The sequence below is a fragment of the Pongo abelii genome, chromosome 2 (genome assembly GCF_028885655.2).
Source record: "Pongo abelii isolate AG06213 chromosome 2, NHGRI_mPonAbe1-v2.0_pri, whole genome shotgun sequence".
Classification (NCBI taxonomy): domain Eukaryota; kingdom Metazoa; phylum Chordata; class Mammalia; order Primates; family Hominidae; genus Pongo; species Pongo abelii.
Window position 1 is genome coordinate 14,914,888 of NC_085928.1, and position 14,663 is coordinate 14,929,550.

The following is a 14,663-nucleotide window of genomic DNA, read 5'->3' on the forward strand; positions in this document are numbered from 1 at the left end:
ATTCCCAGACACCAGAGAAAAGCAGCAGCAGCACCAGCTCAAAGAAAAGAAATAGTTTGCATAATCCACCAGAAGTGGGTTGGGGTAGCGAGAAGGTACCCCAGACACAAAAATAAAACAACTGCATAAATAATACAGGCAACATGTATGTAGCCTGTGTGCCAGGTACTGACCAGTGCTTTACAGCCTCATAACTGCCCCACAAAGTAGGAACTGACATTATCTCCATTCTATGGATTAGACAATTGAGGCACCAAGAGGGCAGGTGACTGCCCAAGGCCATATACACAGCCATGGTCACAGAGCTGGGTTGAAAACCCAACCAGTCTGGTGGGAGGCCCCAGCTGCAGGCAGCGTGTAGGTTGTGGTACCATGCTGTGATCACCATCATCATCTCTGGACAGAAGGCAGTCTGAGGCCTTGAGCTGGGCATAAAAATTCACAGAAGCATAAGTATGGGACATAATTACATTCTAATTGTCCCCATATGACATGATGGGATTTTTTTGGGATAGAAACTACTCTGTCCTTTTCTTTCTTTTTTTTTTTTCAGATGGAGTCTCGCTCTGTTGCCCAGGCTGGAGTGCAGTGGCACATCTCTGCTCACTGCAAGCTCCGCCTCCTGGGTTCATGCCATTCTCCTGCTTCAGCCTCCCACGTAGCTGGGACTACAGGCGCCTGCCACCACGCCCGGCTAATTTTTTTTGTACTTTTTCAATAGAGATGGGGTTTCACTGTGTTAGCCAGGATGGTCTCGATCTCCTGACCTCGTGATCTGCCCGCCTCGGCCTCCCAAAGTGCTGGGATTATAGGCGTGAGCCACCATGCCCGGCCTGCTCTGTCCTTTTCTTACAGCCATGTGAACACAGTAAGATGTCAGAAATAATAAAATTTGATGCATTAAAAAGAAATTAAGCACTTTGTGTAGATGACAGACCTCGACATTTGTACATTGTTTTCATTTTAATAGAAAGAGTACTTTCTGGCCTCTGATGCTGGAGGGACTGGGAGGTGAGGGGTCTGCAGACTGGCTCAGGATGGAGGCTGCTCAGAAGGTGAGCCTGGCTGTGCGGGGACCATGCATTAACTAGGATCAGCGGATGACAGGTCGTGACTCAACCTTCTCAGGGGTGTGCCACTGTGTGGGAGCTGAGAACGCTATAATTCTACTACTGATTGTTAGGAAAAAGAAAGACAAGAAGAAAGCAAGACAGAAAGTCAAACAGTATAATCAGAGGAGACCTCCCACTGAGCTATGGAATCGGCTTTCCTGCCTCCAGCTGAGCACCCGGCAGGGATGAAAGCTTCTGTCTCCTCCTCCAAGACCATTTCTGCAGAACTCAGCTCCAGGTGAGACATGAACCTGTCTCATTCTTAATCTCTCCATTTCACTCCTGCCTGTACCTGGCTTCCTCAGCTCATCCTCACCCTGTCCCTCCCAGGGACAAGAGACCCCAGAGTGGCTACTCCCCACTTAACTGATAACAGAAAACCAAACTGATCCTTGAGCTCCCAGGCAGTGTTGTGAAGCTCCTCCTCTGGACAGAGCACTGGAGACATGACTGGGTCAAGGGCACTGACCCTCATGGAATGCAGCCCAGGGAGTGGCTACAGTGCTTAGCCACACCAACACGTCGACTCTTCCCAGGTGGATCCAAGGAAGAGAGACACTGCTAACCCTCAACTGGGAGGCTCCACAACAAGAAGAGGAGGAACTGCTGGGTATACAGGCACCTCTGCTGCCGTTATCTAGGGAGCTCCCTACTCCTGTTGGGCTATGATGCAGAAGAAAGGGTAGAAAAGGCATCGGCCCTTAGAATCTTCCAGCATAATGACAGACAGGACCATGGTCTTTGGTCCAGAGGGGAATATAATGGCACACATGATGCCTTCAAGGGATGAACCAGAGGAAGAGCACTCCTCACCTGCCCTGGCAGCCCCAGGGGAGCCGGCAGCTGCTTGTAGCCCTATTACATATTGTACCCACACTACACACTCATCATGCTGGGCTCTAGGTATCAGACAGTGGCTATCTTTTTTTTTTGAGATGGAGTCTCGCTCTGTCACCCAGGCTGGAGTACAGTGGCACGTGATGTCAGCTCACTGCAACCTCTGCCTCCTGGGTTCAAGCGATTCTCCTGCCTCAGCCTCCCGAGTAGCTGGGACTATAGGCGTGTGCCACCACGCCCGGCTAATTTTTTGTATTTTTAGTAGAGACGGGGTTTCACTGTGTTAGCCAGGATGGTCTGGATCTCCTGACCTCGTGATCCACCCACCTTGGCCTCCCAAAGTGCTGAGATTACAGGCGTGAGCCACCGTGCCCAGCCCCAGATGGTGACTCTCTAAAGGTGGGACCTGAGGTTTTTTTTACCTTGTACCTCCCCATGAAGCAAAAGGATCACCGTTTAATAGATATACGATAAATATTTACTGGTCAGCAATGAAGAGATCTAATTAAATAATTAGTAGACAACTCCTGGGGTGACCAGGGGCTTGAGAAGACCTCCTGGAGGTGGCAGATGAAAGGACACATGTGGGCAAGTTAGAGACAGAGGACAGAGGGCCCAGTCAGGAGGGCAGGGGCAGCCTCAGAGAAATGAGGACGTCCCCACGCTCAATTCAGCAGTGCAGAATTCCGCTGCCAGGGCTGAGCAAGGCACACAGCCCCAAAAGTGCTCCTAAGGGCTCCTCTGGGACTGCTGAGCTCGGCCCCCGCAGAGGCTGCCCCTGGGCAGGGCAGGGCAGCCTGGCTGTTCCTGGCCTGGTTCTCCACAGCAGATATTCTTAATGTCCCCTGCAGTCAGACATTGTGGAGATCATGATCAAAGTGGTAAACCCTTCTTCCAGAAAAATGCATACAGGGTTAGACGACTTTGGGAGTTCACGGTCTGACTAGACCCCACTTGGGATCCCCCCATCATGAGCTGTAGAGGTATCAAGGTCATCATTATTTTGAATGACAAGAATATCACTTTCCAGAAGTGAACATTTAGCATCATCACAAGCCATGTGTTACCTAAATAATCCAGTCACAAAAGGGTTGTTTTGGTAAGTTGGCTGTTTGTTTTCCCCACAGAAACAATTTTACACACCGATTACATGCAGATTCCCAGGGGCAACCACAAAAGCCCATTTAATAGGATGCACCTGAAACATAAAAGCATGCAGTGCTATTTGTATTTCCCTGAGCCTGCTCCCAATGGGACACGTGCAGCCCGAGATCCAGTGGGGACAGCAGGCAGGCCGCTCCCTCTAGGCAGTGGCCCCTACCTCAGCAGTAAGAGGAAGAAGAACTCCAAGAGGGTCCAGGGAGAGCTGGGGCAGGAGTCTGCGCCTCCCGGGCACTGACATTCTTGAGATTGTCACAAAAGCCTCTCCTCCCCTTCCCCACACTGATGCATATACTCCACATGTATGTACAATTCCAGAGGGATCCTGGACTCCCTGAACGTGCTCACAGAACTGGGGTTAGGAGCCCAGGACAAAGGAGGCCACCGGACTCCAAGCCAATCACTATCCAATGGGAGGCGAAGTGGAAGAACACGGAGAGCTGATGCACAGGGGCCCAGGCTTAGATGTCTTTCCACACTGGCCCACATGTCAGGAGTAAATGGAATAATCTGCAGAAGGTTCTACTGACTTAATATGAGGTATATTAAGATTAACAAATTATTTTTTTGCCTCTCACTAAAATAGAGTGGAGAAAAAACCATCCTTTGGGGCCATGGTCAGGATGAAAAAGTTCTACAGCTCTTAAAGGGATCTCCCTGCCCCGGGGGCAACCCCAAGCTGCTGCTCCCTGCACCTGTCCAAGGTGAGCCCCCCACTCTCCTGCTTTCAGGCTGACCTCCCCTGACTGGGGCAGAGTGAGGGGGCTCACCATGCATGAAAACAAACTGCAGGAGAAGGAAGCTCAGAGACCCTCCTGCGGCAGTGAGTCCATCGCCCAAGAGTTCAACCTGCTCTGGAGAGACGTGAGTGGTCCATGCAAAGTCCCCAAAGGTCCACTGCCCTGAGACAGACTGACTCAGCCCAGCAGCACATAGTGGAGAATACACGGGGAGGCCTCAGGAAACGCAGGCATGAGGCCCTGGGTGGCCTCCATGGGAGGTGGGAGAGGCAGGAAGGAGAGGCTCCCTTGACCACTCTCCCCATACCCTCCATGATGTGGATGGTGCTGTCAGGCCAGCTGTGGCAGGGCCCATGGTCAAGATGGACAGTGGGACGGGAGTAGGAATCGGGGGAGGGAAGACAAAGAAAAGCCAGCCATTGCCATTCACTGAGAATCACTGTTGCTTTCTAAAGTGACCCAGTTGATGTGGCAGGACTCCTGAAGATGAGAATTCACTGTGTGCTGGTAGGGAGGTTTACTTCATCCCTTTATCAGGCTCCAGGCCTTTGACGCCACTGCCCTGCTAGGGTGGCAAGTGGGTTTCATTCCACCTGCCAGCTTCCATCAGTGGTGGGCCTGAGACAGAGGCTGAGTCTGAGAACTCGCTCACTGGGAAGAGGAGCTGTGACCAACTTGCAATGTCTGCCACAGACATGGGAAGCCAGCTGGGGTCAATACCAGGAGACCTCCAGTTTCCGCAGCTCGCACACATGGCTGTCTCCTGGACTTCGGCCTCAGCTCCCAGAATTCCCCACCTCTATAAGGAAAGCACTCGCTGTCTGTGCTGGGCTTCCACACTCTATCACAGCAGCCCCACCAGACACACGACACAGCTCAGTAGGTCCGTTTTACAGTGCCCGAAATAGTGGCTCTGGAAGACGAAGTGACAAATACCCCAGGGCCATCACCACCTGCCCCCTCTTCCTCCCAGCCCCTGCCCTGATGGATGGGACCTCTCCACAGGTAACATCCACCCTGGACAACCCCTCGCAATCCTACCTTGGTTCTGGCCCCTGCTTTGAGTCTTCCCAGTTCACGGTAGCCCCATCGAATGATCTGTTTCTCTTCTAATTACAAAATATTTCTTATTCAGATATTTCTATGGCATTTAATTTTGTGTTGCTTTGTGACTGTGATATTGCTGTCTTCTGATATTTAAGGGCAGCTGGGGTATAATTTTCAAAACATCAATCAGATCAGATCCCTTTGCTTAAAACTTTCCAGTGGCTTCCTATCACAGGTAGATTCAAATCCTAACTTATTATGGCTACAGACCCCACACAATCTGAGTCCTGCCTACCTTCACCCTCAACTCAGGTCACTTCTACTGCAGCCTCTGGCTCTCCTTCTCTTCTCCCATCACACCAAGCTCATTTATACCCCAGGGCCCTGGAACATGTTCTTTCCCCCACCTGGAGCATACATACCAACATCTTCCCCCAGGTCTATGTGCAGCTTACCCCTTTACATCAGCCACTCAGGCTTCCACTCAAATTTCACCTTCTAGGAGACCCTCCCTGACCACCTATCCCAAAGGCGACTCATGCTATCATGCCCTCTCCCAATATCCTGTCTTGTTTTCTTAATTGTACTCAAAGCAGCTGGAGTAATCTGCTCACTTGTTCCTTGCCCATCCCCTCAACTGGAATGGAGGCTCCGTATGTGCAGGCAGGGGCTCAGCTGTCTTGTCTAATTGGCCACCATATTCCTGATACTGACCACGCTGCTCCACACACTTTCTGAATGAATCAGCCTCATGACTTGTTAGGTTGTTAGGGTTACACCTGCGCACACGATGTTTGGCAGGACTAAATTCTTTATGGGCAAGGGTCATCGCTTGCACTCAAATAGTCGTTAATTTGACTAAACACCTCTAATTAGTAGAACTGGCAACCAAGCCGGTTACTATGCACATCCCCTCTCCTCCCCTCCCCACTACCATCTTTGCGCCTCCTCTGCACCTCACTAGGAGAAAAATGTCTCCCAAAATCTCTAACATCTAAGGATGCTGTTCTAAAGTTTCCCATACATACCCTAGAATTCTCTTGATATTGTTAAGGTTTTCAATTGTAGCATCAATTCCTTCTGACCCTGAATAAGACACTAAGGCTAAGCAATAAACTTCTGCAAACAGAGTTTAAGATGAGGAGCCTGGCCAGGCCCAGAGGAGGAGAAAGGTCTGGCTGAGCAAACACCTCCCTCCCTGACACCCTCCTGTCTTGGGGAGCCGCGGGTGATGAATACAGCTGGTGGTGACCTGAGGACCAGCCTCCTTGGGCCTGGCCTTCATGATGTCCCTGGCTGTGGGACAGCTGGAGGAGGAGGGTTACACGCAGGGAGTGGGAGTCCAGCCCACTGCATTTCGTGTCCTGATTGTGATTTGAGAGGCCATTAAGTTTTATTGCTAAACTTCCTTGTTGGGCTTTTATCATCTGTGTAAGTGCACTTACTCCGATTTCCGTGATCTGGCATAGAGGTCTGCGCATCAACTCCTTGATCGTGCTCTTTTCTGGCTGTGGGAATGTTGGCCTCCTGTCAACCCCAAGCCCTCGGATTCCTCTGGATTTCATTAAATTCAATTATACTTATGATTTTATTACAGGCCCGCTATAGGGCTTTCCTGGATGCTGGAACCAGAATTTCCCAAGGGACCAGATTAATCTGTAGAGCTCCCTGGTAGCCAGGGTACTGGGGTAGTACTTGGGCCTCTAGAAGAGCCTGGTTCCTGCCTTGCTTGGAATTTGGCTTGGGGCATGCCAGGGAGGGAGGGTTTCCTACAAATGCCAGCAGAAATACGGACGTGGAGGGGCCTACAGAGACCTCAGAGCTCTTTTAAGGCTTCCAAATGCAGAAGCACCAAAGTGGACTCCTTGACAGTTGCAGGCATCTTGGGGCAGACTCACACACTCACAGATGCCTCTATTCATCACATGACCCCTCTTCTTATGCAAAGAGTTTGTTTTTTCCTTTATGTTAGCGCAAAATGTGGATAAACAAGTTTTAAAATTTCACTTCCAGGTTCCTATCCTAAGGAAATAATCAGACATGTAGACAAATATTTATGCATTAAAATGTTCTTTGCAGCATGATTTATAATGGGAAATATGGTAAACAACTCAAACTTTCAACATTATGATGCTAGTTAACCAATTTACAGTGTCATTATATTCTACAGTGGAATATTATGTGGCCACAAAAAGCATGTACAAAAAAAGCATTTTTAATAACATGAAAATACCTACAAGATAATGTTAAGGGGAATATGTAAAGGAAAAAGATGAATAGAAAAGACTTAAATAAATAAAATTAGGGCCAGATGCAGTGGCTCATGCTTATAATCCTAGAACTTTGGGAGGTTAAGGCAGGAAGATTGCTTGAGGTCAGGAGTTTGAGACCAGCTTGGGCAACATAGTGAGACTCTACTGCTATAAAAATTTTAAAAATTAGCCAGGTGTGGTAGTGTGTGCCTGTAGTCCTAGCTACTTAGGAGGCTGAGGCAGGAGGATCACTTGAACCCAGGAGTTTGAAATTGTAGTGAGCTATGATTATGCCACTGCATTCCAGCCTAGGTGACAGAGTGAGACCCTGTCTCAAAAAAAAAATCCCTTCATCACACCTGGCACAATAGACAAATGAAAAATAGAGATGAATTAAAGAAAGAAATTAAAAAATAAAAACATTATAACAAAATATAGGTCACTATTTTAATATCCTAAGGGAGAATTTCCTAAACAACCCACAAATCCCAGAGGTCAGGATGGGAGAAGGCAGACTTGCAGAATGGCTCAGTGGTTAGGCTGTGGCCTCTGGGACAGCCTGGGATTTCATCCTGGCTGCACTTTTTGGCTATGTGACCTTTGGCACGTTTCTTGACCTCTTGGTGTCTCCCCATCCTTACTTATTTGAGAATAATTAATCATGATATCAAATTCACAGAATTTTTTATGAAGACTGAATCTGTTAAAATATGGAAAGTACCTAGAACGACGCCTGATCCATAGTAAGTGTGATCAGTGACCAATAAATATAATAGCTATTACTCAGCTACAAAGGATGTAAAGCTTTGTACAATGAAAGGCGCCATAAACAAAATTAGAGCAAGAAATAGACTAATGGAACATGGAAAACACAGAAAACAGATAAAGATTAATATCTATAATTGTAGAGTTCTAGGTCAAGAATAAAAAGACAAATAAATAAAAAGACCTAGCAGAAAAATGGGCAAAGCGTATGAATAGGTGGTCCATGGAAGAAACATGAAAAGCTGATTATCACATGAAAAGATGTCCCGCTTCCCTAGAGGTCAGATAGCTGTAAACAAGTTGCTGTTTTGCCCAGCTTAGCAGAAATATAAAAGGCAGATAGTATCCATGGCTGCAAAGGACAAAGGCTCTGTCACCCGCTGGGTTTGGGAAAATCTTTCTGTATGGCAATTTGGTAGCATCTGCCAAAGCTCAAGCTTACTTACCCCAGGGCCAAGGAAATTCACTTTTAGGAATTAATCAAAAATATTTACACGTGTTCCCAATTATATATGTTTACCAATGCTCATTGTATTGTTTGAATAGTGAAAAACTGGAGATAAATACAATACCTATCAATAGGGGAATGGTTTAAAATTTCTGGCATATCCAAATTATAAGATACTATTCAATGGTTAAAAAGATTGAGGTAGATTTATGTGCCAATATCTACATTTACATGAAAATATCTTTGAGACCTATTGACAAGGTAAAAAAAGCAAATCACAGAAAAATGGATAGGAAGTGGTCCTACTTATGTTAAAAAACAAAAACAAAAAACCCAACCCCCTATTTTTTTTTTTTTCGTCTTGTCACCCAGGCTGGAGTGCAATGGCATGATCTTGGCTCACTGCAACCTCTGCCTCCTGAGTTCAAACGATTCTCCTGCCTCAACCTCCCAAGTAGCTGGGACTACAGGTGTGCGCCACCACGCTTGGCTAATTTTTGTATTTTTAGTAGAGATGGAGTTTCACCATATTGGCCAGGCTGGTCTCGAACTCCTGACCTCATGATCTACCCACCTCGGCCTCCCAAAGTGCTGGGATTACAGGCGTGAGCCACCGTGCCCGGCCAACCAACCCCCTGTTGTTTAGGTAGAAGCACTGCAGAAGGAGAAGGAAGGATCCATCCTCCACTGTGAGTGGTGACCAGCCCTGAGAAGGGGCACTGCGTGGGGAGTGAGGGATTTTCACTGTCTGCACTATATTCTTATGTATCTCTTGAACCTTGCACTGCTGATAACAAGAATGCTGTTAATATTATTCTTAAATTATTTGTGCAATTAGAAAATACAAGTGGCCAAGTGCAGTGGCTCACACCTATAATCCCAGCTGCTTGGGAGGCTGAGGCAGGAGAATCACTTGAGCCCAGGAGTTCAAGACCAGCCTGAGCAACATAGGGAGACTCCATCTCTACAAAAAGAAATCCAAAAAAGTAGCCAAGTGTGGTGGCCCGTGCCTGTAGTCCCAGCTACTCAGGAGGCTGAAGTGGAAGGATCACTTGAGCCCAGGAGTTTGAGGCCAGCCTGAGCAACAAAGTGAGACCCTGTCTCTAAAAAAAAGAAAAGAGAAAACCAGAAATAAATGAATGAATAAAATAAAATGACAGCACGAAGGCACTTCGTGGCATGACAGTTACACAAATCTATACATGCGATTAAAAAAAAAAGGTCGATTTTATGGTATGTTCTTTTAAAAAATAAAAGTTAAAAACAAGACAAAAAAAAAAAAAAAAAACCAAATGAAAAAGACTAGCAAGAATGATGCCAAAAAGTTAAAAAAAAAAAAAAAGTGGTTACCTCTGGATAATGGGGATTATAGGTAGTTTCTTTCCTTAATCATTTATATTTTACTATACCTTCTAGATTTTCTACAAAGGTGATATATTGCTTTGAGAATAAGACAAAAATACAGTTAAAAGCTTAAAAAAAAAAAAAGATGACAGCAGAAAATCTTGAGTCTGATGGGGACCTGCTGCCAGAAACAGCCCAGCTCCTGGAAGGCAGTGCAGATACCTGCTGGAGGCAAGATATGGCAAGGAAAACATTCCATCTCAGACCTGTTGCCAAGGAAAATGGGTCGATGAGTCAGGGGGTGGGCAAGGGTAGAGCCACGTGGCCCCCAAGAAACCCTGTAGCACAGGGGAGAGGAAGGGCAGGGGGTCCTCAGGATCCCCAGCACCTGCATGGGTGTCCACGGGCCTAGGAGAGACGAGCTGCTCAGGAACACCCCTCTCTGGGATGCCCCCCTTGCTCCCCTGAACATCCCCATATAAATGATGTCTACTCAGTTAGTGCCATGGCAGCTTGTCCTTCCCCTCCTAATGCAGACCTGAAGTTACTAGAGAGGGACAAAAAACAGTGACAAGAGGAGATGAGTGGCCACGCACACTCTGACTTCTCTCATATGGAACGCTGCAGAAAAACAAAAAGGTGCCACGGGTGGCAGCAGCCAGTGTCCTCCTGACACACCCTTTGCAGACAGCATCTCTGTCACCTGCAGGGTGGGAAAACTGCACCTGGGGCTGCGCGTGAGGCCCCACCGTGAGGACCAGAGGGAGGTCAGGCACGAAGCCTCGCTACAAAGGGGAAGCCAAGTGCTAGCAAGAGAGGCTGCTCCTGGCCTTGGGTCCAGGCTCTGTCACCAGCAGCACCACAGACACGCCCCTCTCAGAGCCCTCTGCTCATACTCGGCCTGTCCTGCCCAGGAGGTCTGGCCCAGCTCCTGGGGGACAGGGCTGTGGGGCAAACCTGGCTGTAAATCTCAGTGTGGCCTGTGGCAGAATAGAGATCACCCATATGAAGGGCCTAGCACCGTGGCTGCCCTGGGCTCATTTATTTAGTGACAACTTAGGCATCAGTTGGAGAGGCCACTGAAGTATCTGTGGAGGGTTTCTAATGGGCTCTCACTGGGAGAGAGAGGGATGGAAGACAATGGGGAGACGGGGGTGGCTGAGGTGGGATGTGAGTGGCAGGAGTGCTGGGAAGAGGGTAAAGGAGCAGGGCCCATGGTATCTCCAGGTCAGTCATCACTCACGGTGATGGGTAACACAGAACGGGGAGGGGTGCCGTGTGCCTTTCCTGCCAAGAGCCCAGCAGGGCGGCCTCACAAGCGTCCAATCAGTTCCAGGCAGAGAAGCAAGTGCCTTGCCTCTGGAACCCACAGGTGCCAGAGAGCACCCCCCTGGGGCGACACAGGTCAGAGGAAAGCTGAAGACCCTTTCCCTTCCTGGCCTTTCTAAGCAGGACCAGGAAAGAAACTAACATTGACCGGGTACTTACTACAGGCATAGAAGCAACAATGCAGACCAGCCTGGGCAACAAAGTGAGACCCCGTCTTTATAAAAAATTTAAAAATTAGCCAGGTGTGGCGGTGTGCACCTGTAGTCCCAACTACACAGCAGGCTGAGGTGGGAGGATCACTTGGGTACAGGAGGTCGAGGCTGCAGTGAGTTGTGTTTGTGCCACTGCACTCCAGCCCAAGAGACAGAGCAAAACCCTATGTCAAAAAAACAAAGAAAAGAAAAGGAAAAGAAAAGTAAAGAAAACAAACAACACTGCAAAGAAAGACCAGGTTTTCTCTGGGAATCAGTATCAGGAAGCATTTTAATTTTCTTCTCTATACTTTCCTACATTATCCCTTGATAAAATGTACATGTATTACTTTTATAATTAGCATAGAGTCATAGAAAATAAATTCAGCTTTTTAGTTTGAGCCCCACTATTTTGGTTTGTTGGGGTACTTCAAAATGTCAATGCATGGTCTGACATTTCAGCTGGTTAGCCTTTTCCCAAGGCTAACCCTGCCAAATGTGAAAGTATGCCTTTTTATAGCATTAACAAAGTTGCTGATTAAAAACCAGTGCATACCCTCTGGACAGACTCAGGGCAGATTCACAGTCACAATGTATCCAGGGGATGCTTCCCCTCAGGGTAGCTCCATCCTGTCTGATTCTGCCCATCACAGTGAGGAAAACAGCAACTCATTTTGTCAAATGTCTTGATAAAAGAAAGACACGCTAATTCATCAAGCTCAGCAATCCTATCCCAAGAAACAAACCAAGCGGCGCATTCAGCAATCTGGAGTAGAAGCTGTGGTCTGCTATGTTGATGGATCCCAATTTGTTTCTGTGAGTCTCTAAAATGGTCTGTCTCCAAATCACTCCATATTTGGCCTGAGACTGACACCTGGAACACTGTGATTTCCAGAATCACAGTGCAAAGAATCCTTTCTGCACTTAGGAAACCCAGGATGACACTGCTGGTCTCTGGCCTCTTGACATTTGCGCTTTACTCCAGGTCCCTCAAACACTGCAAAAGTGGTTTCTCGATCACCGGGGGTTCTCAGAAGCACTCTGGCATGAGGTACAAAGCCAGGCAGCTACGAGCTCTCTGCTCTCAGTTCACCTGTCCTGAGCTCCAAACTCCCTAAAGCATGTACATTCCATCCCTTCCTAGGCTAAAGACCATGCTCTTAATGAAGGAGTGTGTAGAAAGGGAATTAATCCAGAGCTATTACCATCTGACGGGAACATTAACAGGCAGCATATCAGGAAGCTAACCACATACTTTTGCCCTGATCCCTCTCACTCTGCCAGCCCAGCAGAAATAAACCCACACGCACAGAACCATGAATGGCCAGGGGGCTGGTGACCTCTCCCGACTCTAACTGGAAGGACAGACACATGGGGATGAAGACGCTGGAGGTTCCCAAGGAGGAATTGAAAACAGCCAGCCAGTAGCTGCTGTCACGGCTGGGACAGGGGTGCAAGCAGGGTGATTTCGGCTCTAGATTCAACATCACTTCCTGCAAGACTTGCTTCCAGCAGCAGCTCTGAGGCTGGCCAGGAAGCGTATTTTATAGCTAGGAAGAGCACTGGAGTGCCACCTGACTGGTCTCATGGCGGGCACTTTTTTGGGTACCTTTACCCTCGGGGATGCCCTCACCAAGGCCCTAGCAGACCTGAGGCAGACGCCCTTCATTGCGCTTCATCAGGAGAGGCCCATAAGACTGGAGGGTTTTTGAAACTTAGTTCTGGGGGCTTGTTTTGGTCTCTTTTCTAGGAACTCAGAAAAAGAGCTATAGGAAACCTTTCCTTTGGATTCTCCTAAGAATTTAGCACTTGTAAGAAATAAAGAGTTAGGAAAATCCACAGTAAGAGTATGTTTATGAGCAATTCCCAGGCTAGCCAAACCCACAGATACTGTGGGGGAAGGGGAGGCGGCCAGGAGACCGGGGCTCAGGCTCTGACCCTGTTCTTCCTGGAACCTAAGGCTCTTGAGGCCTGAAGCAGCTCAGGACTCACAGAGCCGTGGGCGGTCTACGTCATTTTTCTGCGTGACGGTCTCATGTGTAAAATGGGGCTAATTGTACTCACTTTGTGGCACTCTGGGTAAAACGAAAGATGACCCTTCAGGAAGACAATGTGTTACCGCTGTAGGGTGACACACAACTGTTGGCATGAGGACCCTATGATTAAGGAGTAATAACATTTCCTCCTCATAGAATATGCCCCTATGGACTAACCGTCCTCATGCACTGTGACCTCGCGATTTCGGCCCTGCTCCATGAGGCACTGACCTCTTGCTTTTCCTCCACAATCTCTTACTTACAACACTCTGTGCCCACACCTGCCATCCCCTGGCTCTCACGTGGCCTTGTCTGCCTTCCCAGAGGCAGCCTTATCCCTCTTGGAAACCACCTATGGTCAATTTTCCACTCTCCATGGGAGTAGGAGGACACTGCTCCAGAAAACTCCTGAGCCACAGGCCTTCCAGCCCTTATTGCAAGCACGTTTGATAGCATTTACAGGATTTTACTTCCGTGATTCACTGTGGTCATTTCAGGATGAGATTGCAACGAGGTGAAGCAGACAGAAGGCATTCTAGATGCTAGGTGATCTGCAGCTCCAGCCTGGCCTCCCCATGCCCTCTCAGCTCCTGGGCAAGCACAGGCCCTCCTGGGGCCTCAGCCCACGACTCCTTGTAAGATAAGAGGTGACTACTGCCCTAGATAATATCTTTTTTTTTTAATTAAAAAATTGTTTTTAGAGACAGGGTCTTTTTTTTTGAAATGGAGCCTCACTCTGCTGCCCAGGAGGGAGTGCAATGGCACAATATTGGCTTACTATAACCTCTACCTCCCAGGTTCAAGCGATTCTCCTGCCTCAGCCTCCCAAGTAACTGGGATAATAGGTGCCCGCCACCACGCCCGGCTAATGAGACAGGGTCTTGTTTGATTACCCAGGCTGGAGTGCAGTGGCACAATCACAGTTCACTGCAGCCTCAACCTCCCAGGCTCAAGCAATCCTCCCACCTCAGCCTCCTGAGTAGCTGGGACTACAAGCGTGCACCACCACGCCCAGCTAATTTTTAATTGTTTGTAGAGATGGGGTCTTGCTATGTGGCCCAGGCTGGTCTTGAACTCCTGGCCTTAAACAATCCTCCTGCCTCCACCTCCCAAAGTGCTGGGATTATAGGCATGAGCCCCCATATGAGGTATCAGCCCTAATTTTATTTCCAGGCCCAGTCTGTTCTAGGTAACATCTCAGGGTGCTTCCAGCTTAATTTCTCCAATTCATGCTGACTGGGAGGAAGATGCTCAGAGCTAGGGTGGTGGAGACTCACTGAGCTCTAGCTAAGGGACAAGTAAAGCCTGATCAGGACTTTTGTGTTGTTTCCATGGCAATGAGGGGTAGGCCATGCGCACTATGAGGGTGGGGACCTCGCCTGTCACCACTGCATCTCCTGG

General features: G+C 48.3%; 1 protein-coding gene across 1 annotated transcript in view; it reads right to left on the minus strand.

Moving 5' to 3' along the window:
* Positions 1 to 14,663, minus strand: part of PDIA5 (protein disulfide isomerase family A member 5) — a 96,085-nt gene that overhangs the window by 17,489 nt on the left and 63,933 nt on the right. The window lies entirely within an intron of this gene.